This window comes from Micropterus dolomieu, linkage group LG17, assembly GCF_021292245.1.
Source record: "Micropterus dolomieu isolate WLL.071019.BEF.003 ecotype Adirondacks linkage group LG17, ASM2129224v1, whole genome shotgun sequence".
Taxonomy (NCBI): Eukaryota; Metazoa; Chordata; class Actinopteri; order Centrarchiformes; family Centrarchidae; genus Micropterus; species Micropterus dolomieu.
The window spans coordinates 23,480,418-23,504,197 of NC_060166.1; the positions used below are offsets into that span (position 1 = coordinate 23,480,418).

The 23,780-nt window shown below is 40.5% G+C and overlaps 1 protein-coding gene across 5 annotated transcripts in view; it reads left to right on the forward strand.

Annotated features, from left to right (window-relative positions):
• LOC123985784 (Down syndrome cell adhesion molecule-like protein 1 homolog) overlaps nucleotides 1-23,780 on the forward strand; it is an 89,080-nt gene that overhangs the window by 13,647 nt on the left and 51,653 nt on the right. The gene's annotated exons all lie outside the window — the stretch shown is intronic.

Below are 23,780 nucleotides of genomic sequence, written 5' to 3' on the forward strand. Positions count from 1 at the left end.
GGGGGGGGGGGGGGGGGGGGGGGGGGGGGGGGGGGGGGTTTGGGAAGGGAGGTTGGTGTCAGGGAGCAAACACAGCCAGTAAGTGAAGATGACACACATAATGAAGAATACAGTGGATGTGCTATTCTAATTATTCCACTGACATCGCCTTGCAATCCAATGTTGTTTGACAGTGCATAACAACCATGGTGGGAATGTGTGTGTGCGTGTGTGTGTGTGTGTCTGTGTGTGTGTGTACACACTTGTATGGGTGTGCATGAATTTGCAAGAAAGCATTTGCTAGAGTCTGACACTGTTTGTCTGCCTGAACAAAAATGTGAATTCATTTTGTGTGATCTTTCCTAAAGACAAGTTGTTCTGTTGAACAGTGCTCCATGCTTTTAACTTTTATTTGGTAATGGGTACATACTGTTGCTTAAACTAAAAAGTACCTGAATAAGACCACACATTTGCTTTAAATGGCAAGTACTCTTAAATAGCACTCAATTTAGGCATTTTTTGGTGAGAATTATTTGGAAAATGTGACAGTCCTCGGGATAAATATGTCTTGCTCTTGTCTCTCCCAACCTTATTGACTTAAAGGTGCCATGTTGAGTTTTCTTGTAAGCAAAAAAAAACAATTATATTTACCTTCAGTGATACTCACCAAATCGCATTTTCTGTATCCTGAGGCCTCATAAATGTGTTCAGGTCATATCTTTCCCTTTTACTAAGCAAATTTTTAAGAAATTTAAAATCTACCTACATTGTTTACATCCATGTTAACTAGCTTCCAGTCTTCTTCTTCATTACTTTTGTGTTAATCAGCAGAATGGCATGAAACCAATGGTAGAAAATGAATTGTGCTGCACACATGCTTACGTGTGCACAATAGAAACAAAAGGGGAAAACACAAGTAAAAACTCCATAGGGCATTGTTGATGGTCTTCTTTGTAATCATTTATTTAAGCAGTTTTATTAAAAAAAATATTTTCATACTTTAACTTCTAGTTCCTATTCTCAATGACCATAATGCAGGGTGTTTCAATCTCAAGACCCCAGCATTTAGAGAATTGTTGTCATATCAAGTTGTCATATCAATGTGCCTATGTGAGTGTGGCATGGTTTTGTATTATTTTTTCAGGAGCATGAAATGAAGCTCCTGGGCTTTTTTAGAAAGTATGATGCATTCCACAAATATAAAGACGATATGTTTTAATAATTTTAGACAAATATCAGTAATTGGAATCTCGCACATAACAACCCCACACCGGCTCCTGGCCCTAAACTTAGACGAGACTGACGTAGTGTATGCTAAAGTGTTAGCATGGAGCACTGCAAATAACAAATTTCACAATACTGATGTCATCATTTGTAAGTAGACAGGCTAAAAACCAGCGTGTGTGTGTGTGTGTATATGTGTGTGTTTATGAGGAGAGAAAGATGAATAAGAAACAAAAAGAAAGAAAGCAAATCAGTTGTTTGTGTTTGCATGTTATGTTACAGACGTACATGTGTTGCGTGCGTATTTGTGTTTTAGTAGTGTGTTGGGGGCAGGGCACTATGAGAGATATCCTGTTCAGACACATCCCCTCTAGAGCTGACTTAATGACCCGTGACCTGAAGATGTACATGCAAGGGAAGGCGAGAGGGTGGATGGTGGGAGGCAGGGTAGCCGAGGAGGGACAGAATGGGAGGAGAAAGGCAGCAGGGTTGAAGAACCAGGAACAAAATGGATGAAAACTGCAGCAAATAAAACAGAATAAGAGATGCAAATGTGTCCTGTCTTGACACATCAGTCTTTCTCTCTTTTACATGCTGGGATGTGTCCTGACTTGACCACAGTCATATCCCTCAGCTGGAGGACCTCCTCCTCTTACTTCTTTCCTTCTGTCATTGCTGCTTTCACTCACTTCTCCTTATTCATTTCTTTCATCGGGCTCATAGATCACAGCTAATCAACGACAGGATGGAGACAGCCAACTGAGCTCTGACATGCAGCCCACAAAGGACACAGGCAGAGGCAGCGAGAGAAAGAGAAAGATAGAGAGCCTCAGAGAGAAAGAAGGACAGGGAGATAGAGGTAGAATAACTCGGTAGGGGAGTGGGCAGAAGACAGGTGAAATAGATTGGCACAATTTACCTGCGCTCCCTTTTTTCTTTCGTCCTTCTCAATTTTTCTTTTTCCTTTTTGACACTCCATTTTTCCCCCTGATGTTTTTTCTGCTTTTTCCCTGTCCTGCTCCTCCCTCCAACCTCACATAACCTCTGCCATATCAGTTAATTTAAACTGTGTATCAGCCTGTGTGTGTGTCTCTTTGGAAGTGTGTGTGTGTATGTGTGTATGTAAACTCTCACTGACCTCCCCTGTGAGCAATGGCATCTCTATGCTTTATGAATAGCTAATCAATGGGCTCTATGGGATGTATGGGATGCCCTCAGGACTCCCACAAGACATATTCTGGCGTGTCAGCACACACATACACACGGACATTTCCCCACACGCCCATCAATAGTTCATTGAAGTCAGTGGAGTATAACACATGTAATGGTTATTTTGCCAATATTGTTTTAAAAGTTTTCATTATGTTTTTATGTAGCCACTGCGACAAAATGACGCAAGTAACTCTAACTGATCCTTTATAGAGAGTTTCAGATTTGTTCTGTGTTCCCTTATTTGGTTTGTTTGCATCACAAATACACTCTCTCTTTCTCACTTTCTCTTTTACCTCCGCCTCCTAGGGTTCTCTTACTGCTTGACTTGACATTTATTCCTCTCAAGCGCTTATCAGGCCCACCTGACCGCCTCTTGTTTTGCATCATTATTTTCCTTCCCTTTCTGCTATTTTCAGCGTGCCTGCCCTCTTCCTATTCTTCCCTCACCTACTTATTTTCTCCACTCTGCTCTCACTTTCTGTACCTTAGCTCTTGGGATTTTTTTCCCCGTCTGTTTTGTTCATGTGCATAGCCATTGTCTTACAATGCCCAGGGCAATGCAAGTTTTCTGTTCCTCTCACTCTGTCCCACTGGAGATATTGTTTGAAAACAGCGATGTGAGTTTCAGACATGTCTTGTGAGGAATCGTCCATGTTTTTCCATTTTTTTTCAACCTTCTCTCTTCTCCTTCTTAGTCTATGCTCAATGAGGTAATGGCTTACTCACTTCTTGTGCTTAACAATTGTAACATGTTCCATGAATAGCACTCCTTGCAAAAGTCTGCTCCTTGCCACACGTAAATTACAGTTGAATGACAGCATCCCAAAGTAAGTTAAAGAAAGAGGCTTTTGTTAATGTCACCAAATCCCATGAAAAGACCAAAACCAATAAAATGCCAGTCTCTTTCCCAGCCTTTATCTAGCTTTCAGTGCCAAGCCTGTTCGTTCCTACTAAAGACACATAGCTTTAAAAATTGGTCACATACTTCACAAATACACTCTAATTTTTAAAAAAAGGCAAAATAATTTCCTAAAGCAGTGGAGCACTGTAGTTTTTTTAAGAAACATTTTTCAAACAAAATTCACTAGTGCATTTGTTTGGCAGTTTTGGTGTATAGTGAGTACCTAGGGCAGCATGTAGGATTGACTATAAATGCATTCAGTGCCAAGTTCATGTTGATGAAGGAACATGTCATCCAGTGAAATGGTGTGACTCATTGATTTGCTTAATAGTTTTTGGACAACAATGGAGATCTATCATGGCACATAGTAAAGAGATTTGTCAGGCTTCGGTCTAAACAGACAAAGGACAGACAGTAGGATACACAGGAACTTCACAGTAACTTCCTAATGTCTCCATTTGTTGCCTGGTGATGACAAGACTCCAGGACTCAAGAAGAAGGCAAGAAATAGTAGCACATAATCCCCTGTAAAAATGTTGGTACTTAAACAAACTAAACATAACTTATTAGTTATTATTAGTGTGTTAGAGGTGCTGGTAGACAGATTTTGTTACTGCAGAGCCAGGCTAGCTGTTTTCCAGTCGTTATAATAAGATGAGCAAACTTAATGGTGGAGGTGGCTTCATATTTAAAGGATATGAGTGCGGTGTCAATCATATCATCTAACTCTCATCAAGGAAACATATTCCCTGACATGTCTAACTATTCCTTTACATGGGATTTCACCAGTGTTCATTCCTACATCCAACTGCCCTTTGACTGAGGATTTGTGTGTGTTTGTGTTTGTGTTTGTGTGTGTGTATGTGTGAGTGAGACCGAGAGAGAAGAAAATCTTTTTACATCTGAGCTTAGCTGACTAAGGCTCCCAGAGGACAATAAGGAAGAGGGAGAGGAGTGTGGGAAAGGATGGAGGAAAAAGAGAATGTCATTTGAATCTCATATACATTTCAGTTGAAAGTACTTCTAGCCTTGATGTGATTCTCTCTGGAGTTGGCCTCACACACAAAATCACCCCCCACCACCACCACCACCACTCTTGTGGACAAAGCTCTTGTGTATGAGCACAGATTGACAGTTGAGTGCTTGCACTACAGCTCATTTATCCTTGTTGACTTCTGCTGCCAAGTTGCAAATGCAATGTATGTCAGATGCGACTTCTCTACAAACTAAAATGTATTGCAATAGCTATGATTGCTTCCACATTTAAATACCCTAAATACAACATTAGAAGCTGTAGAGTAAAAAGAATGGGAAGAAAACACAAACCATAGGCACTAAACTGATTTGTCTTGGCGCTCTTTCTCCCTCAAAACTTTTTTTCTTTTGTGCTGGGGACCACAATTCCACACCACCATCTTCGAAGAGGAACACAGCCATTTTTAAACCATGTTAGGTTTCCAAGGCTAACCAGTTGGTCTGAAAAAATCAAACATGTCACTTTTACTCAGTTTTAATGTTTCTCACATGGCCACAAGAAAAATATCTGTACAGTGGCCTTGGGTTTTTAAATTTTTCTTGTAATGTTGGCGATCAGAATAGTAGAAGTGACATTCACAATGCTTTCCAGTTACTGTTCATACTAGAATTTAGGCCCACAGTAATACACGAGAAGGCCTACATATCAAGTGCTTCTTAAAGTGTCACACATTGTTTGACTTGTGTCTCTGTTGAAGCCCCACACTTGCAAACAGCACCCATCTCCAGATTTGCCATTTGTGTATGTGCATCTCTCTCGCTCTCTTTTCTCCTCCATAAACAGTGTGCCATTCTCTTGCAGGCTGACAAGTGAACGCCTTGTTTATTTCTGTTGAGGTGAAACAGACGGGTATTTATTCCATCGCTCCTCTACCTCCAAATCTCTCTCCTGCTCTCATTCCCCTTCTTTCTGACATCTTCAGACAAACACAGGGATATAGGAGAGCAGAATCTAGTAATGAGCTAATAATTCATGCAGGTGAGGTTGTTTGGCTGAAGACAGATGAGTATAAATTAACTTAAGAGGGTTTATTGTAAGTTTATATTGCCAGGTAGCAAACAGTTTTACATAGATTGCGTATTGGCATGTCATGTTATGGAATAGGAAGTACATGTGTATATTTGTCAGTATGGTGCATTCTCTGTCTCTCACTTATGTTTGTTCAACTGCTGCATCACTGATTCCGAAACTTCCTGTCTCTGATCTGTCTTCACACTCAGTGATTAACTCATTTTTTAGGGCTGAGGTGGTGCGAGTCCCCTGGCCAGATAGAACAGCATTTTAGGGGGCCCACACTATATTTAGTCAGGATCATTTTTGAAGGAAGTGTGAAATATGAAATTTCATTGTGTATAACAATACGAGAGGGTGTTATTATTATAGTCATGCATGTAAATAGATTGTTGTCCAGTAAACAGCATGCCACCAGTGGTATGAGATAGCTAAAGATTACATTCACGTTACGTTATCACGTTACATTATATACCCAAGTGGCTCTACACTGTCTTGATATATACCCACTTGCATTCCCTCTTTTGTTTAGACTGATGGTGTTGTGAGTTATATACATTTACCACCTGTAACATTCACAATTTCCCAACATAATCCAATCTGATCTATAAACAAAAACACTGTCACTGCTGTTCCAAGGTCTGAAATTCGAGCCTCAGTTTAGCATCTGTTGTTATGGAAACAGTATAAACTATCATATAACTTTATGTTTCACTTGCGTCAAGCTGAAGCCGTTTCTTCATATGTTTAAAGGCATTTAATTTAGCTCATTGTCAGTTCACACAATCTAAAGGTAATGTAGTTAACAGTTGTGTGACTTAATGAACCTTAATACTTAAGGAAACCGTGGCACCACCTACAAGCCAATGAGTGTGTTATTACAGAGGACTGCTCCTAACCAGTAAAACAACCAACTAACCAATCAGAAGCCAGTCACTCTGCAGTGTAAAGTCAATAGTGGCACAAAAGCAGCACACACAAGCTCAGGAGGATCGCCAGTCAAGATAGAAACAGAGGAAGTGTATTAGCCAGCTTTAAAGTCTGTAGAGGGTTGGTGTTTGATGCTAAAACATTTGGCAATAAGCTTAGACAAACTGTGTATTTGCTCTGTATGTTACCTGAGGGTATGTTGCTTGTCAAAACAGCAGAGAGCCAAAGTACACAAGTAGAAAGTTGAGCATATAAAAAACGAAGGGCTTAGATATTTTTCCTCAAGAATTGCTAGACGAAACCAAAACTGAAAGTTTGGGCGAAGACTACACTCGCGTTAGGTGGACAGAAACACCAGTGGTATGTTAATGTTGCTGTGTGTTTAGTGGATGCGCAAGCAAGCAACTGTCTGTACACAGATTAAGGTATTCATTATCTTGTTTTAGTTACTTCTCCTCCAGTAGGTTGTAGTGATGTAGATATTTCTCATAATTGCATTACTAATGAGACTGGTTTAAAAAATTGCTTTGCTAAACCTCTTTCTGAACGGCTAAAATGATCTATGGAGAGCTTAATGTGCCTTTGGTTTTCTTTGCTTTTAAAATACAACATTTCAATTGTTTTTCATTGTAGTAACCTCTTAGGGGGTGTCTTTCGCATTCACAGACTATTTGAAGCAGGCTGTCAGAGGATCATGTTCCTGGGGTTTCAGCTTTTTGAGGCACTAGGTTTTTGATATTTTCATGCATGCTCCTTCTTTTTTGTGCAGTCTTTCAGTTTGTTCATCACTATAAATCTTACTGATACTATCAATTTGTTTGACATATCATGGATGCTGTGCACCACATTAGTCTTTTTTTAACTTATACAATCTGTAGCTTAGGTAAATGTTGATGCTTTACTCCTTCTTTCACCAAATGCCTTGTCCTGTGACCATTGTACTGCTTTTTTCTCAGTGCATGGTGCAGTACCCTGCAGTCTGTGTTCATCCTCAACAAGAATAAGCAGGTATAGAGAATTGATGCTTGGGTGGATGAATGGAGTGATGTACTCTTTTACTGCATTAAATTAGTTATGCTTAAAAAAAAAGAATGGAAGTAAACGATTGGTGTGTTATGGTAGTATATCTAGGAGATAAATGAGAATATCTGATAAACTAAGCAGATTAATTAGAATATCTGGTATAGCTTCTAGATAAATGAAAATATCTACCAGTAACCAGGATAATCTTTTCAAGGAAAAGAGCTTTTAGTTCTGTCTATTTAAGATCTCACAAGAGTCACTGGGACCTCATTTGCATCTGGAAGCCTCAGTTTCCATTTTTGATCTTCCTCCACCAATAGGAAGTGACCTAATTTTTCATTATGATCATTATAGTTTCATATACAGAAGTCACCTCTCTATCACGCACACAGCGCACACTGTGAAGGGCCCGGTGGCAGGTGGCAGGTGGAGGGGGGGGGGGTGATTGTGGCATCGGTTAATAACCAGTGGACATGACTGTATGTTTTCCTCTCAAGAAGTCAACAGCGCGTAGCAGTGTTCCACTAATAGGGAGAGTGGCTCTGCATATACGCAATGTGTTGCTGTGCAGGAGAGAATCATTCTGCCACTGTTACTGTCTGTGTGTGTGTGTGTGTGTGTGTGCGCGCGCGCGCGTGCGTGTGTGTGCGTGTGTGCGGATATGTCCTTATACTGTCTGTGTGCATGAGTTTGTACAGTTATGTATGCATATGCATGGTTGTGTGTCTGCATACATATTCATTTGTGTGTTTGTTCATGCATGCTTGCATATCCAGCGTGTACACATTTTTCCGTGTGACAAAAATATTTGGGTTTGCTGACAGGTAGAAGATAAGAGAGAGATGGATTGAGAGAGAAATAGAGTGATAGGAAGAAGAAGGGTAAGATGAAGTGATGAGAGAGGGATACAGCATAAAGAAAAAAAGCAGTTGCAGAGGAGGGAGTGATAGAGAGAGTGAAAGACAGAGGAGTACTCTCCAGAGAGATGCACATGGGGACTAAAGGCACATTCTGCCACCATAAGCATGTTTAAATTTTGAACAGGCACTTAAGAGGGACAGCACAGAAATGCATATTTCTCAAAGAGGTTCGGAGCAGGCACTTGTGAGTAAAGCAGTGATTCTTTGCGCATATGAGAGGGAAAGAGTTGCTTAAAAGAAGGGAGAGAGCAGAAAAGAGGAGAGGAAGGGAGGATAAGGAGAGATGCAGGCTTTCTTGATGGGGTGTTTTTGCTTCACTAATTTTAGGGCCCATTTAACATAGTGTTCTCCTCTCTCACTATCTCTGTCTCCCTCGCTCCCCATCCTTCCACCTCACCCTCTCGTCTCTTTTCCTACATCTCCAGTTAATTTAATGAAGGGTTGCCCGATTGCTTTTAGCATTAATATTCCAATACGAAGTGATGTAAATAATGAATGCAACCTCCCTCCATTCTCTTTCTGACTCTCTGGATGATGTTGAGCCCCATCTGTCGTCTCTGCGGTGGCACAGAGCACTCCCCAAGGATGAGAGGGAAAAGTGGGATAAGAGGGCAGAGAGAGAAAAGGAGAGAGAGAGGGGAGGGTGAGGGAAGGTGTGTCTAGAGGCTAACATGAGCATGTCATCCGTTTAGTGTCAACACTGAGATTTTCTGGTTGCGGTTTGCTCTGTCAAATTTGGAGATTTAACTTTAAATCTTTTTGGATGTACTATCACAGTACACTCCTCCACATGTGTAAAATTTACTTGTATGTATGGTCCACAAATTCTTTCTTTACATTTCCCCATTTTGATTTCAGCTCAGTCTTTTTTCTAGCAAGACTTAACATAATAACAGGATCTTTATTTCAAATGTCTTTATTACAAGTATAAGGCAATGGAGATTCAGTTGCTGAGCTTTATGTGTATATAGTTGTATTTACATAAATGTACATGTATTTTCTTTTTTTCTCCTGAGTGTTTAAATGTCCTCCCAAATGGTATATAGTGTAGATTTGACCCAAACAGTCAGACAGTTGTCTGTTGTCTTAGCTGTAAGCTAAGCAGTCTCTCTCCTTTTCCCTCTAATCTCTGTACATTTATGAAACAGATGCCTCGGGACAGGCATAAATTTTTGCTCACGTTGAGAACATTTTCAACTGTAGTGTATGCGTCTTTGCCACAGTTCACGCCAGCCGGGCAAATTCACATCTCTTCCTGCCCACTCACATCTTTCCTTTGACTTTTTATGCATTATTGCTGCCACTAAAATTCAACTTGTGTTCTGTCTGAATGCACTTTAAGAAAGGTCAACCTGGCCAATGGTCCCCAGGTGACGTTTTTTGTTAAATGGTAAAAACTGATTGAGGGTTTGCTTTAAATGGGAGCTTTCCACCTTTTAATTTTGTATCACAGTAGATTATAACAGTAAACAATGTGGGCTTTGAGGGTCTAAATCTAAGCTAAGAAGGTTTTTAGTTGTGAGAAAGGGTGAAAGAAGAAATTGTAAGGGAAGTTGGAGAGTTGGTGTCTGGTTTAGACTGCAGGACTCTTGCAAACTAGTAATGAGTACAGCTAATTAATTTAGACTCTGCCAACAGATGGCTAAAGCCACATGGCAGCCGCTAAGGGAGGTACTCCTCTTTCCTCTCACTCTCTCTTTCTTTTTTCCTTTAACTGTCTCTGTCCATCTCTCCAGCAGCACTCACTGTTTGCCCCTTTGCATGTGTGTGTCTTCGAAGTTGTCACCACAGCCAGTGTATTAGATCGATCTTCAGCGAGCAAAGGCCTCTGAGGTAGACATGGGAGCTCTCAGGCTATTAAACAATTACACACTCTCAAGGTGGTCACCTCAACCTTCAATACAGAGAGAGAGAGAGAGAGAGAGAGAGAGAGAGAGAGAGAGAGAGACTGTGTGTGTGTGTGTGTATGTGTGCTTTCTATGTATGGGGACGTTCCTGCAGGTAGAGGAGACTGGATAGAAGGATGAGAAAAGGCAGATGGAGAAATGGTGGGAAAGGGTTTTGGTATTAATGGCTACATTTGTCTGCGGCTTCGCACTCTCATGTAAACACCACTCCAACATCATATTGTGACCCACCTCCCCATCACACACACACACACACACACACACACACACACACACACACACACACACACACACACACACACACACACACACACACACACACAAACATCCACTAACCACTTAAATCTCCTTCTCTTTCAATACCACTACACACACAAACACAGAAGCCACACTATAACCACTCTGGTGTTTCTGCAACCAAAGCCATTTCTGAGGAGTTTCCCTGAGTACTTGAGCGGGAAAACACATTAAAGTTTAACTGGAGGAGGAGAAAAAGGAAGAAGAAATGAAAGAAAGGGGACATCAGAGTACTGTCACACACGCTATTCTCCCCTCCAATACTCTCAATCGGAATTCTGTGCTTTTTTTCTTTCCTTGCTGGTTAAATGGAAAGGTTAAAGGATGCAGGGACATGCAAGCCCGATGACTCCATGAGAAATTGAATTAGTAGAGGAGATGATCAGGCATTGGAAACAATATTGATATTCAGTAATAAGTCCATCACACTACTGATGCATCATTCTATTGCAGATTTCACACCACTGAGTAGGATGACTGACAACAACTGTATCAATATGTTTTGTCACCGAAAAAGAATCAACATCCCACTGTACAACACTGAAGCATTGTAAGTAGTAAAAATGACATGGCTTTATTCTACCAATGTTTCCCTCTCTGTAGTGGATTTCCCCTTTCCTGCCAAACAGTGAATGTCAAAGGGTGCAGAAACAAAAACAGATAAAAATGGAGAGAGGGAATAGAGAGAGAAAAAGGGGGAGACAGTAGGGTACAGATGGGGGAGCTGGCAAACACGTGGCACACTTTGCATGGGAGTGTGTGTATGTGTGTGACACACAATAGTGGTAATTATCTTAGCTGTTTAGTGCACAGAGGGCTTCGCAGTATAGGGTATGATGAGGGGATGGAGGGGGGTGGTAAACAGTAATATAATCATAGTCCTTTGTGTGAGCGGGAGCAGAGGGCAGCTCAGTGTCAGCTGTTATTGAGTGCTTATCCCCTAACGGCCTCCCCTACACACAAACACACACACACACACACACACACACAATGTATAGCCGTGTCCATAAAATTGCAACATTCATACATTCATGGTCAGCCACTTTCACACGTCAGTTCCCCACAAATCAGTCACAGCTGAACAATGAGCATTATTTAAACCAAACATTATGCCTAATCTGACATGCAGTGAAGGGTTCCTAGTGGTAGCGACAGGTGACAATTTGATACCCTAATACAAAGCCTAATCATTAGTAACCAGTGTTAATGTTAGAGTTGTCTTCACTACAAGTAATGCAAACTTCATTCATCATCTGTTCTTCTGTTACCTACTGTACATGCAAGCTGAAACCCCTTCTATTTGTGTAGAAGCCAACATCTCTGTAAGCGCAGGGGTATGTATTTTAACTTGTATTGATTACATGCAATGTCTTCCTAAGTGACAAAAATAAGTTTGTGGATACCCTTTATGCCATGCAAGCAAAAAATGCAACCCGTTTACTCATTCAAATTTCTAAAATGGACGCATATAATCAGATTGTGTTTACAATGACATGAAAGACTACCTTATCCTATTGAACGCCTTGCCAAATTTTATACCTTGCGTTATTGGAGTGTTTTTTGCCGTCCATGTTTATCTGCCCGACACAGCCAATCCACTGACTTTTCAGACATTAGCTGTAACTAGCTAGCTAGCAATGTACTCACTTATCGTGTGTGTGGCTGCAAGTGTGTTAATGTTACAGTTCACTCTCAGAACTCCCCTGCAGCTCCCTTCTATGTTATTTTTTTAGTTTCTGTCCTTTTCCCACTTGTCCTCATACATTTATTGGGGGGGTCAAAGATCATATGGATAATGCTGTTGTCAAGCACAAATAGAAAAAATTAAGGGTCTATTCTCGCTGACTTGTGTTAGTCCATTGTGACTTGCATGCTATCAAGTCACCTCTAAAATTTGCTTTGTGTTCAACAAACCTTTAGGACTTTGAACTATCTGATATGATTGTAAATTGATTATCTTTGCTTTTTGGATTGTTGATTTGACAAACAAGTTATTTCAAGTTGTCACCTTGAGCTCTGCAAACTTGTAATGGCAATGTCACAAGATTTGAGGAGATCATGAAAATATTAAAAAGTCGAATCAAATAATAGAAAAATATAAAAAATACTTTTTATTTTTATGTTTATTTCCAAAATCAAGACAAAGAGCAAAGACATGGACAGATGGGAATAGTGCATGACAAGAGTCAAGAGATGGATTCGTGCCTGTAACATGGAAGTTAGTGAGGGGTTTAGCACACAGTGTAGTCAGGAAGCCAGTTTAGGAGTCATAAATAATTCTCTGGCCTGGTCTTGATCCTTCAGCCCTGAGGAAATCCCACAGCTGACCAGAGAAAATTCACAGGACACATCTAAGACTTGACCTTCTACTGTATACCCACACAAAAAACACTCATCCCTCCTCAGACATCTCTCATTCAACATGGCCTCTTTCTGTCTTTTGATCCTCACTTACTCTGTTACTCTCTCTCTCTCTTTCTCTCTCTCAGCTCTGCGGGGATCGGCTTAGCTTTTACACATCCTCGATGATAAATAAATGTTTCGCTTTGTCTCCTCATCAATAATGCAGACTTACTTTAAGTGCTGCTGTGGGGGCTTACATTTTTGTCTTTTCCCTCTGTTGTCCCCTATCTCAATTCTTTCCTCACCTCTATTTCTCAATCTGATAGCGGAGTAGAGGCAGAGAGAGGAAACATAGAAAAGCACTCAGACTCTCCTCCTCATGTCTTTCACAGTCTACCTGTGGCTTTTTGAGAGAGTTACATGGGTTTACCTGAGCAACAGGAGTGAATAAAACCAGAAACAGAAAATAAAACAGATTCAGCTCTTGGAAGAAATTTTTGATAATTAATAATAATTACGTAGCATAAAAAACATGTCATTAATGCATACAGTATGTTGAATGATAAGATGAGCTTAGTACTGTCAGATCTTATCAAAACAGAAAAATTAGCCTTATTTAATGCGTAGGTTTTAAAACTATGGTAACTCATAGTTTTGATATTGCAGTTATATACTGTAGATGCAAAAACAATATGATTTAGCAATTATTTTACTGATTGCATTGTTAAATGGCTGTTCAATTTTTAGGTGTTTGTTTATAAAATTAACATTTATACCATCATAGCTTATATAACAGCAAACAATGCTATGGAAAAGTCGGTGGCCCAGTCAACAACAATGTGGCCTCACAGCAACAAGGTCCTGGGTTCAGACCTCGGTCAGCCCAGGCCTTTCTGTGTGGCATGTTCTCTGCATTTTTGCGTGGGTTTCCCCCGGGCACGTGGGTTTCCTCCCACCATGAAAGACATGCATGCTAAAATTCATAATTCCACCAAAGTAACTGTTCATTTTCTACCACAGGAACCACAGGGGGATCATAAAGCAAGACGCTTATAGAGACAACCACCCTGAGTTTCGACCCCTAGCCACTCCGGCACCCACAAACCAGTTCAACCCCCTTCATCCCTAACTTCTCGACCCCTTCATCCCTCCCCTTCAACCCCTCCATCCCTCCCCTCTCGACCCCTTCTTCCCTTCGCCCTCAACCCCTCTATCCTTTCCTTCCTGAACCTTCTCCCTAACCAAATAAACTGCTTGTCATGCCTCAATTGGTGTGGTCTTAGTTAGTGAAACTTATATTCCATCCATCCATCCATCCATCGTCAACCGCTTATCCTGTGTACAGGGTCGCAGGGGGCTGGAGCCAATTCCAGCTGACATTGGGTGAAAGGCGGGGTACACCCTGGACAGGTGGCCAGTCCATCGCAGGGCGTGAAACTTATTTTACTATTCGGAACTCCTGGTCTCTTTCCCTCACACACTGAAAGCAAAGCAACAGTCAAATTTGCATGTTTTGTTGAACCAGGACAGGCCCATTAATTCCCCGCAGTACAGGCTGTATTGGCTGTTGATTATGTATTTGGTGTCCACCTCCTTTGAACCACACCTAAGAGCAACACAGCAGCTACACAATTACCTGCTGCCAAGGATATCCTCATCTTCTCTTGATGCAGCTTGCAACTCTGTCTCTCATGCCTTGGTCTTACTATTGCAGTTGATAATAGTTTACAGATTTAAAACATAGATTTAAGTACAAACATCTATGCCCGTCTATACATAGGACATGCTGCTGTCGACACCTGGCAACAAAATTATAATATGAACTTTCTTGCATCACCTTCTCCCTTCTCTCATTTACGCAACTTCTTATCTATTCATTTATCTCCCAAAGCATTTTCTGTGATTGTTCTGTGATCACAGGAGCATTGTTGAAGTTGCTTTTCATCATACCTGAGCCTGGTATAGAAGCTTATTCAGTTGTTGTACTCACTGTAAGTCATTCTCTGTAAAAATTTCTGCTACATGTCTAAAGAGTGATTGCACTGTGTTAAATTTCCATACAAGAAGAAGATTAGACTGTTGGACTAAAGGCAGGAGTCATAAGAAAAGAAGGAGCAGAGAAAGTGAATACTTTTGCATCATAAAGGAATCACCTTGATAATACAGTGATACTGCAATTACACATTTGTATAATGTGCCTCATTGAACTTGTTTGTGTGTATAACTGCTTGTGTGCCTGTGCAAATGTGTTATGAGCTTGTGTGTTCATGTGTGTCTATCACACTCTCAGAGTAAGAGAGAGCACAATTGTGTCTTTTGAAATACAAAATCTTGTTGCTTGAGCATTACCTTGTACAGTACAAATATAGTGAGCTATCCTTTGTTTGTAAGCCAGAGCTAAATGGTTTGAGCAAATTTGTAACAATTATTATTGTTACTATAGAATATAAAGCAAATCAGAATGCTAACTTTCCTACTGTTGTTGTAAGGAGGGTGTGGTGACAGTACAGTGTAGAGGGACAAACCAGAATTAGTTGCTAGTGATGCAACAAAGGATAATACTCCTCAACAGCTTACCAACTATAAACATTAAAATAGCCTAATCAGCAGAGCCAAGCAAGAAACACTTCTGCCTGGAATTGTACCCTGATATGTGCTTTTTCCCCTCTGTCATCCAGGCCATCTCAATCAATGTGCTACCTTAACTGATATTAGTTAAAGCTCAATTGGTACTAATGTATACTATAAACTATGTTGTGCCTTTATGTTGGATCAGAAGGTATGCACTGATCTCATCAAGGCTCATTACATGCCTGGTAAATCTATGACAAAAAGTGCTTCTATTTAGGGGTAGGGTTGGGATTGGACAGCATTTTATCAAATCTGAATCCAGTAAAATCCAATAATAACAGAGAGGAGAGAAAAAAAGTTTGCATTTCTTATTGTTTATGCGGATCCCGATCCTAATTGGAAATGGGAATCTGACCCTAAACCTGCTTAGGACTGTATAATACCTGTGTTGGTATATGTAATTTTATTTGATGATATAAATAGTGGTATAATATTTTATGTGAAGTTTGGTATATATCAAAATCAAAACCAATGCAGTATATTAAATAGTTGATAAATCAAGGTATGTTGTCATATTGAATCCAAATCATATACATCCAATAGATGTTTTTTGGTGAAAACAAGAAAAGCACAGGTGCAAATAATAAAATGAAGGATGGCTAAATTCCATTTAACTGCTTCGTTTTAGAGTCCTGGATACACGCACACTTGAAGAGAACAGAGCTGTGTAATAGAGCTAATGTTTTAAGGCCTTTATTGTCATAAAGCAGCCCTGATCACATTGTCCCACAATGGGTTAATATAAACACAGTTATCAAAGGGATAGCTACTTTGGTATAAACGATATACCTGAATATCTACAATCTTATTGTATATATATCTTGTCATATTGGCCAAAACTACTCCTACTGTATTTCTATTTTTAAGTATGTATTGTAGGTTCATCCGTTTTACGGCATGGCCTCTCAGAATACAGCAGTACGATACTGTACATAGATATGTGTGTGAGTGTGTATCTGGTAAATCTAACTTGACAGTATAAAATGCCTAGAAGAGTGTGTCAGCATTTGGTAAAGCGAGCGATGTTATCAGTTTGCCATTGTGGTCTATGAGTTTCTGGGTAAGGAGCTGCTGTGTATCTAATGTGATGTGGAGTGTATGTTGTGTGTCACTGCAAAACAGCTGTTCCTGCATAGAGCCGTTGGGCACCTGTGTGTGTGTGTGTGTGTGTGTGTGTGTGTGTGTGTGTGTGTGGAAGGGGCATACTGCCTTGTATCACTGTCACTCACAGAGACAGAGAAAGACACTGATATTGTTTCACACTGACACTCATCTGACTCCACTGTCCTTCACTCTTACTCTGCTCCAGGCAGATGTATGTGTTCTTGTGTGTCGTACAGTCACATCACATCAAACTGTGGCACCCACACTGTGGCCCAAAGCCCATTCCTCTCCTCTACAATCATTTTTCAGCTCCCTAACTTCATTCTTCCTTTTTCATTTTTTCCTCTCCCCTTATGCAGTCTGGATATCTCTTTAGAGTTGAAGGATTTATGAGTGGATACAAGTGGCTTTTCATTCTGTGAGTGTATGAGTAAGGTTGGTTGGTTGATCTGGTAATAAATACACTGGTCAAATTTCAGTTCTTTCGTTTTAGTCCTTCGGGTCTAAAAATGAAAAACTGACAATCAAAGAAGTTAAAACTCAAGCTTTCCAAATATATTACCTTTTTGCTTTTTAGAAAAATGACTCCTCTTTCAGTAATTGTTCTTTGCTAATAAAAAAAAAGAGACCTTAACTAAGACCTTTGATGGCTTCAGAGTTTAAAAACTTTAATTCGGATCCAAAATGGAAGCAGCTTTTAGAAAGAAATCTTAGTGTGTGTACAGTATAAAGATTTGGCCACATTGGTTGTGTTCAAGCACACACTTGATTTTAGCTTAGATTTGATGGCTGCCATATTGCTGCAACATTATTGCCACATTTCTGACCTTGTAGCAGCACAAAACTGTAACACTCAGCAGAGATTTTTGGGACAGACTCATGTCTAGCTTGCTTTAGCTGTGATATGAATTTGTAATTGTGTTTTTATGGCACTACTAATGTCATAAAGGTAGAGCCAAAGGAACCCTGATCTATTATAAAAGAGATGATTATAAGTAATAATGACTTTGGGCTAAACATAGGGCTAATTGTTTGCCCTCCGAGTAAACCTCCTGGCCGTTATTATGAACTGAGTCACACGAAGGGTTTGATGTTTACCTGGAGTGAGCAGGGCTATATAGAAATATCCTTTATTTTCTGCTCTAGTTCTGTTACAAAAATACTGTCTCTGATGTTGTTATGCTCTGAATTCATGGGGATAGGCCATGGCACGCACACAGAAATGCATGTGTCCACACACACACACACACACACACACACACACACACACACACACACACACCCAGACAGTCAGCAGTCATGTTCTGCCAGCACTCCTTGTAATCCCTCAGACAAATTACAACGTCGTCTCCTCCTCCTCCTCCTTTCTCCTCCTCCTCCACCTCCCTCACTCACTCTACTCTCTCCTTCCAGCTGCAATTGGATTTGGATAAAGATGGCTTTTCCTTTTCTTCTCTATTCTTCCCTGCTTTGGCTAAAGAGGGATTTGCCCGGGGAGATTACACAAACACACTCACACAGACACACATACATGCGCATGCACACTCAGACTGCAGCGCGGAGACATTGCATTTGAGGAAAAACATCTTCACTAACAAACAGCCCCCCTACCATCCACCCCCCACTCCTCCCCCTGCCTGCACTATAGCGACGAGCTCCATAGCCAGAGGTCAACAACCTCTCTTGCCTTCGCTGTCTCTCACTGCTATGCTTCTTCTTCTCTCCCACACACTCCGTCTCGAGGTCTATTTAACTCTTTTGCGCTACTTTCTCCTTCCTTCCCCTCTGTCCTCTTTGCACTTCCTTCCCATCGCCTCCCACCCTGACCTTCTTAATTCGCCCTTCCTTTCCTCCTCCTTCATCTCGTTATTGTCCTCAGTGCTCTTGTTCAGGTCAGAGGAGTTGGCCTTAACACTGTGTGATATTAACTCTGAGCCCCCCGCAGAGTACTGCTTTCTGAGAGAACAGGAGTTGACCTCCTGCCACTCCACTGCGAGCAGTTAAACTCATGTAATGGACAGTGTGTATTTATGCTGTATCTTCATGACAACTTAACACACATACACATGCGAGTGTGTTAAATTGTCATGAACCAATATGAAGATGGAGACTCCGTCAGAATGACACTAACCGATAACTATTTTGCATAGTACAGTGTAGTATGTATTGTATTAAGCTATTACGATACACTGAAAAAGGAAATACACCCCCAGGGACTAATTTGTGTTTGTGTGTGTGTGTGTGTGTGTCTCATTGTAGACGGGGTTGGTGTGACTGAATAATTGAATGGTGGAGGCAGCAGATGGTCTTTAACCCTGAACCCCAGACAAGACAACAATCAATATTTAAGCAGAGACGGAATGATACACTACACATGCATACGCACACACCCACCTACACACACACCCACACCCACACCCCCACCTACCCACACACACACACACACACACACACACACACTCACACTCACACACACACACACACACACACACACACACACACTCACACTCACTCACACACACACACACACACACACACACACGTGTACTGTATATAAACTCAGATACGCACTCTTATGAGAGACAGTTCGCGGCTGTCAGTGTGTGATGTATAGAGTGTGTTTTTCAGCACATCGAGGGAATTCGCACTTTGTGTGCAGTGTGGTAGCAGGAGTTTAGAGTAAATACTTTGTATGTTTGTGTGTTATATGTGTGTTTTTCGCAGGTAATTTTTGGTACTTTAGATTGTCAGGGTTGTTTTTGCATGTCAGCATGCAAAAACTGTTTCTATGCAAATATGTCATGGTAATATATATGCTTGTATATGTGCACAGAAGGGGACCACATCATGTGTTTTGAATTGTGCAGACAGACAGTGTCTTCCATTTCTCCCCTCTTTCTCTCCCTCTCTCGCTCTTCCTCCCTGGGCCACCAGTAGTGGTAATGGGGAGGGACCTGTCAGCTCACTTAATGCAGCTAATGTTTGCCTGCGCCTGGGGACACGAGCACAGAGGCACACACAGTCCTGACACACACAGCGCTCTGCTCTCTCCCTCTGTCACCACTCTGTCACTTTCCCACTCTTCTCCCTTCCTCCCCCTCCTTCACTCGCTCTCCCACTCTCCTTCCCTCTCTGCATCCCTCATTCTCTTCCAGCTCCTTCTCCCACACTGCACTGCACCCAGTTTCTAAATATTTTGCTGCTTTGTTTTTCCTCACAGCTTGAAGCTTTTAAGGCCACGGCTATTATAATCACCTTCATCTTCCATATTATTTATATGCTCTTATTATTCCAAATGACCACTCCACTTGAACACCAGTGAAGTGGTCTTTTTCAAATAAAATAATCTTATTTTACATTAAAGAGTTATTTAGTTTATTTTGTACTTTTGTTTTTGTCAAGAAATCCCATGAAAAGACCACATTTTCTAATGAGTCACAAACAAATATACAGTTTCATTTTTTAAAAAGGTAAAATTTTTATTTAAAAAAAAAAGCATGACACTAGTTTTTGGCACACGTTACTCAAAGTGGAGTAAATGTGTATTTGTTGGAAACAATTTCCGATGTGAATTAGCACACATTTGGTGCATTAGTGAGTGTTTATTAAGGATACTAAATGTGGGATTGACTCAAAATGGCCATATTTATCATAATGATGGAACATGTCTTTCAGTGTAATGGTGTGACTCATTTGTGTTTTCGGTAGTTTACAGATGGAGGTCTATGGCACAGAGGAATAAGCTGTATCAGGCTTTGGCTACACAGACGGTACACTACTTGCTGAAGATAAAGTCATTATTGGTTTCTGGCTTTTCATGGGATTTGATGACAGTCAGAAAAATATATTGTATCACCATCTTTGTCATTTATGCCAATTTAAACCAAATCAAAATAAAAGAAATCTAGAGTTAAGGTGGGTTCTGATCCTCTCCTCCCTTTTCTTTGCTATAATCACACCACAAGAAATAAAAATAACGAGATATTTTGAATGCAATACTTTGCTTTAAGTTTGTAAATACTGCTACAGGCATGGCCCTGTAACTGAACATAAATAAATACAAGCCAGTGGAGAGCAGAAGAAACAGCTACAAGGACAAGCAGGGAAGCTTAATAAAAACAAATGGGTTGTAGAAACAAAAAATACTTTCAAAATGCTTTCTTTCTCTCTTTTCCCTCCTCCCTAGCTACTGCCTCCTTCCATCTATTCTTCCCCTATGCTTTGTCGCTCTGATGAATATCACCCAAGCAAATCAGAGATGCAAAGGAATCTCTCATTTCTCACCCTTCTTTACCCTCTCCTTATCTCCCCCTTTCACTTCACCCCCTCTGTTTCTTTGGCTCCCCTGTCTTTCTCTCGCTCAACCCGATTTCTTTATCTACCTACCCTTACTCCCCCTTGCGTATGTGGATCTCATTCTCTCTCATTATTATGATTTGAGGTTCAGCTTCAGTTGCTGCCCCATTAAAACCAAGCAACAGCAGCAGTAAGCCTTTCCTTTCCTTACACTGCAGGCAGACAGCTAGTCAGCCTCATAAGATGGCCTCTACTCTGCATACTGCATTATAAACTGAAATATAAAAATGGCCCATGTCTGCGCTCCAAATATAATATGTTGGAATTCTCTCATGCAGCAGAGATGGTGGAACACACAGACATGCTGAATGACCTTGGTAAATGGCACCTCTAGCCAAACTGCCATATCTCAGTGCCAGCCCTTGATGAGACCTCCCACTCTTTAGGGAGGGATGTTGAGGACTGTACAGGGATTGGACAGAGGGGGAGGGGGAGGAGGAGGAGGAGAAGGAGGAGGAGGATAGCTTTCTGTTATAAAACCCAGATGTGGGTAAGAGATGGGGGTACGGGCAGGGGCCAAGAGGTTGCCCAGGCTCTTTCACGCTATCCTGCTTTGTTCTACATGGCTGGATCCATATGTATCTGTACCCAGAGAGTTCATCCACTGCATTTGGACTATCATTAACAGGAAACATCCCCAGCCATCCCAGCAGTATGATGAGGAGACCACAAATATGAACACTCAACACACAAAATACAATTAAAATGTGATTTGAAAAGAGCCATTATAAATACCATATCTTGAGTGTGTTTGTGTGTTATGTTATAGCACCAGTTACATGCTGATGGTTATGGTATCAAGTACATTTTGCTGCTGTCTTGTGGTCCTCTGCACTAACAGTTAGTAAGGTAAGACACCACAAGTGGGCAAAATTTTGCGTTTTGTTTTTGTATTTCAATGATATTTTGGTGTTGTCACAATATATTAAATCAAGTTATAGGGTTGTAATCCTCAGTGTTGTGCAAGTTACTCAGAAATTGTAATATATTACTAGTTACTTATTACTCCTTAAAAAAGCAATATTACTTTACTTATTACTGGGTGATAAAAGTAACTAGTTACGTTACCCGTTACGTTACTATATTACTTTCCAGTTTTTCCCACAGAATGAAAGCAGTGTCTCCCGACTTTTTAGCTTATATCATATTCATAACAGCAGCAAGGAGTATGGTTTTTACAAAGCATATAGCCTAGGCCTAACGTTTCTTAACACAAGCGGCTGAAATAAAAAAAAAAATAAAGCAAGTAAATCCTGACTTTTACTTTTAACAGCTGTTTTTCTGCACATGTAGCCTATTTATAAGAGCAGTATTCAGTAGTTACAAAATGCTACGTCAAAGCCACTCTCTCCCAACGAGTCCAAGCATCAGTGGCAGTAGCTGCCGGAGTTTCTTTCTGTAAGTTTCACGTTGCTCTGCTGCTTCAGCAGACGCTTCAATAAATCAGATGTAGAAATGTTCGCGGTTGAAAGCTTTTTGCTGCTTTACACAAGACGACAATGTTCTTAGCATCCGACTGTGACACAATAATGGCAGTAGCTACTTGCATCTGTGGAGAGAACGCCTTTCTCCCTCGTTCTACTTTCTTCCTTTAGTTTGGCTATCAGCGGAGATGAACAACAAATTCAAAAAGTAATTAGTTACACTACTTAGTTACTGGGAAAAGTAATATTATTACAGCAACGCGTTACTGCCCAACACTGGTAATCCTATAAGTTGATTTTGTTCAGATGAAAAGCCTATCATTGTCTATCATAGCCAGCTCAGAGTTCTTGCCTAGAAAGCTTTCCTAAGTGGCATTCTCTTTAATGACACATAGCAGATAAGGTGGTTTAAATGTCCTTCAGCCAGAAATGTTATTGGTTGATAGAACAGCAAGCAAACAGTGAATTCATCTGATGATAACTGAGAAGTGGAGAGGAAATTGGAATGATAATAGTCTTCCTGCCTGAACTTTCATTAGGATGGCAAGTTTGCCATTGTAAGAGAGTCCTTTGAAGTTCAGATGGATGGATATTATTAACATTATTCATATGTTGAACGGATCCATGTGTTTAGGATGGACTTTTGTGAAGTGTAGACTTGTATCCAATACTAGGCACAACCTATTTTGGTAGCCATGTTGACATTTTTGTTTGCTAAATGAGTCTGCACTCAGTCAACAATCAAGCTACACCTCAAGCTGTACCTCTCAGTTTACTAAGGAAACAGTGAGTGTGCTAACATACTCTGCCCTAGTACACAGAGAACTTTAGGCCAGATATAATTAATTAATTGTGTTGTGCTGTGTCTGTAAAACTGCTCTAGCTGGTTGAGAGGTTTTCAGCAGTAGTGGTTTGTAATGATATAACAATATAATTATGCTACTTACACTTTCCCATATTCTAATCTGTAATGGCCTAGTTCTACCTTGCACGCATATGACTCTGGACATGTGCAAAATTATTTCAAAGCTTGTCTGGATGTTTGTCCCTCATAAATTATCTTATTTAAATATGGAACAAACACTTATTTGCCACAAAGAGCACTTAATTTGATTTCTGATTGATTCTAAACATTCAGAACAAAATGATCAATGATCAAACATGATTGATTTAATATGTCCTGCATGTTCTTTCATTCTGATCATTTGCTGCATGGGCAAAAGTTACAGTTTTTTTCCTGATTTTTAGACCACAACTTAATCCAGGATCACCAGGACCCTACTCAAAGCTCAAAGACCAATGTCGTTCTCACATGTTCTCAAGGTTGCTCATATGGATTCTTTTAACAGGCATTTTTCACAGCTCTTTTGTTTGATCAAATTTTGTCTTGCATAAAGGAAAGTAGCAGTATAGCGACAGTAAGTAGCCATTTTATTCACATGACCTTTTGAGTAAATCACAAGCTATGGGGATTTTTTGTAA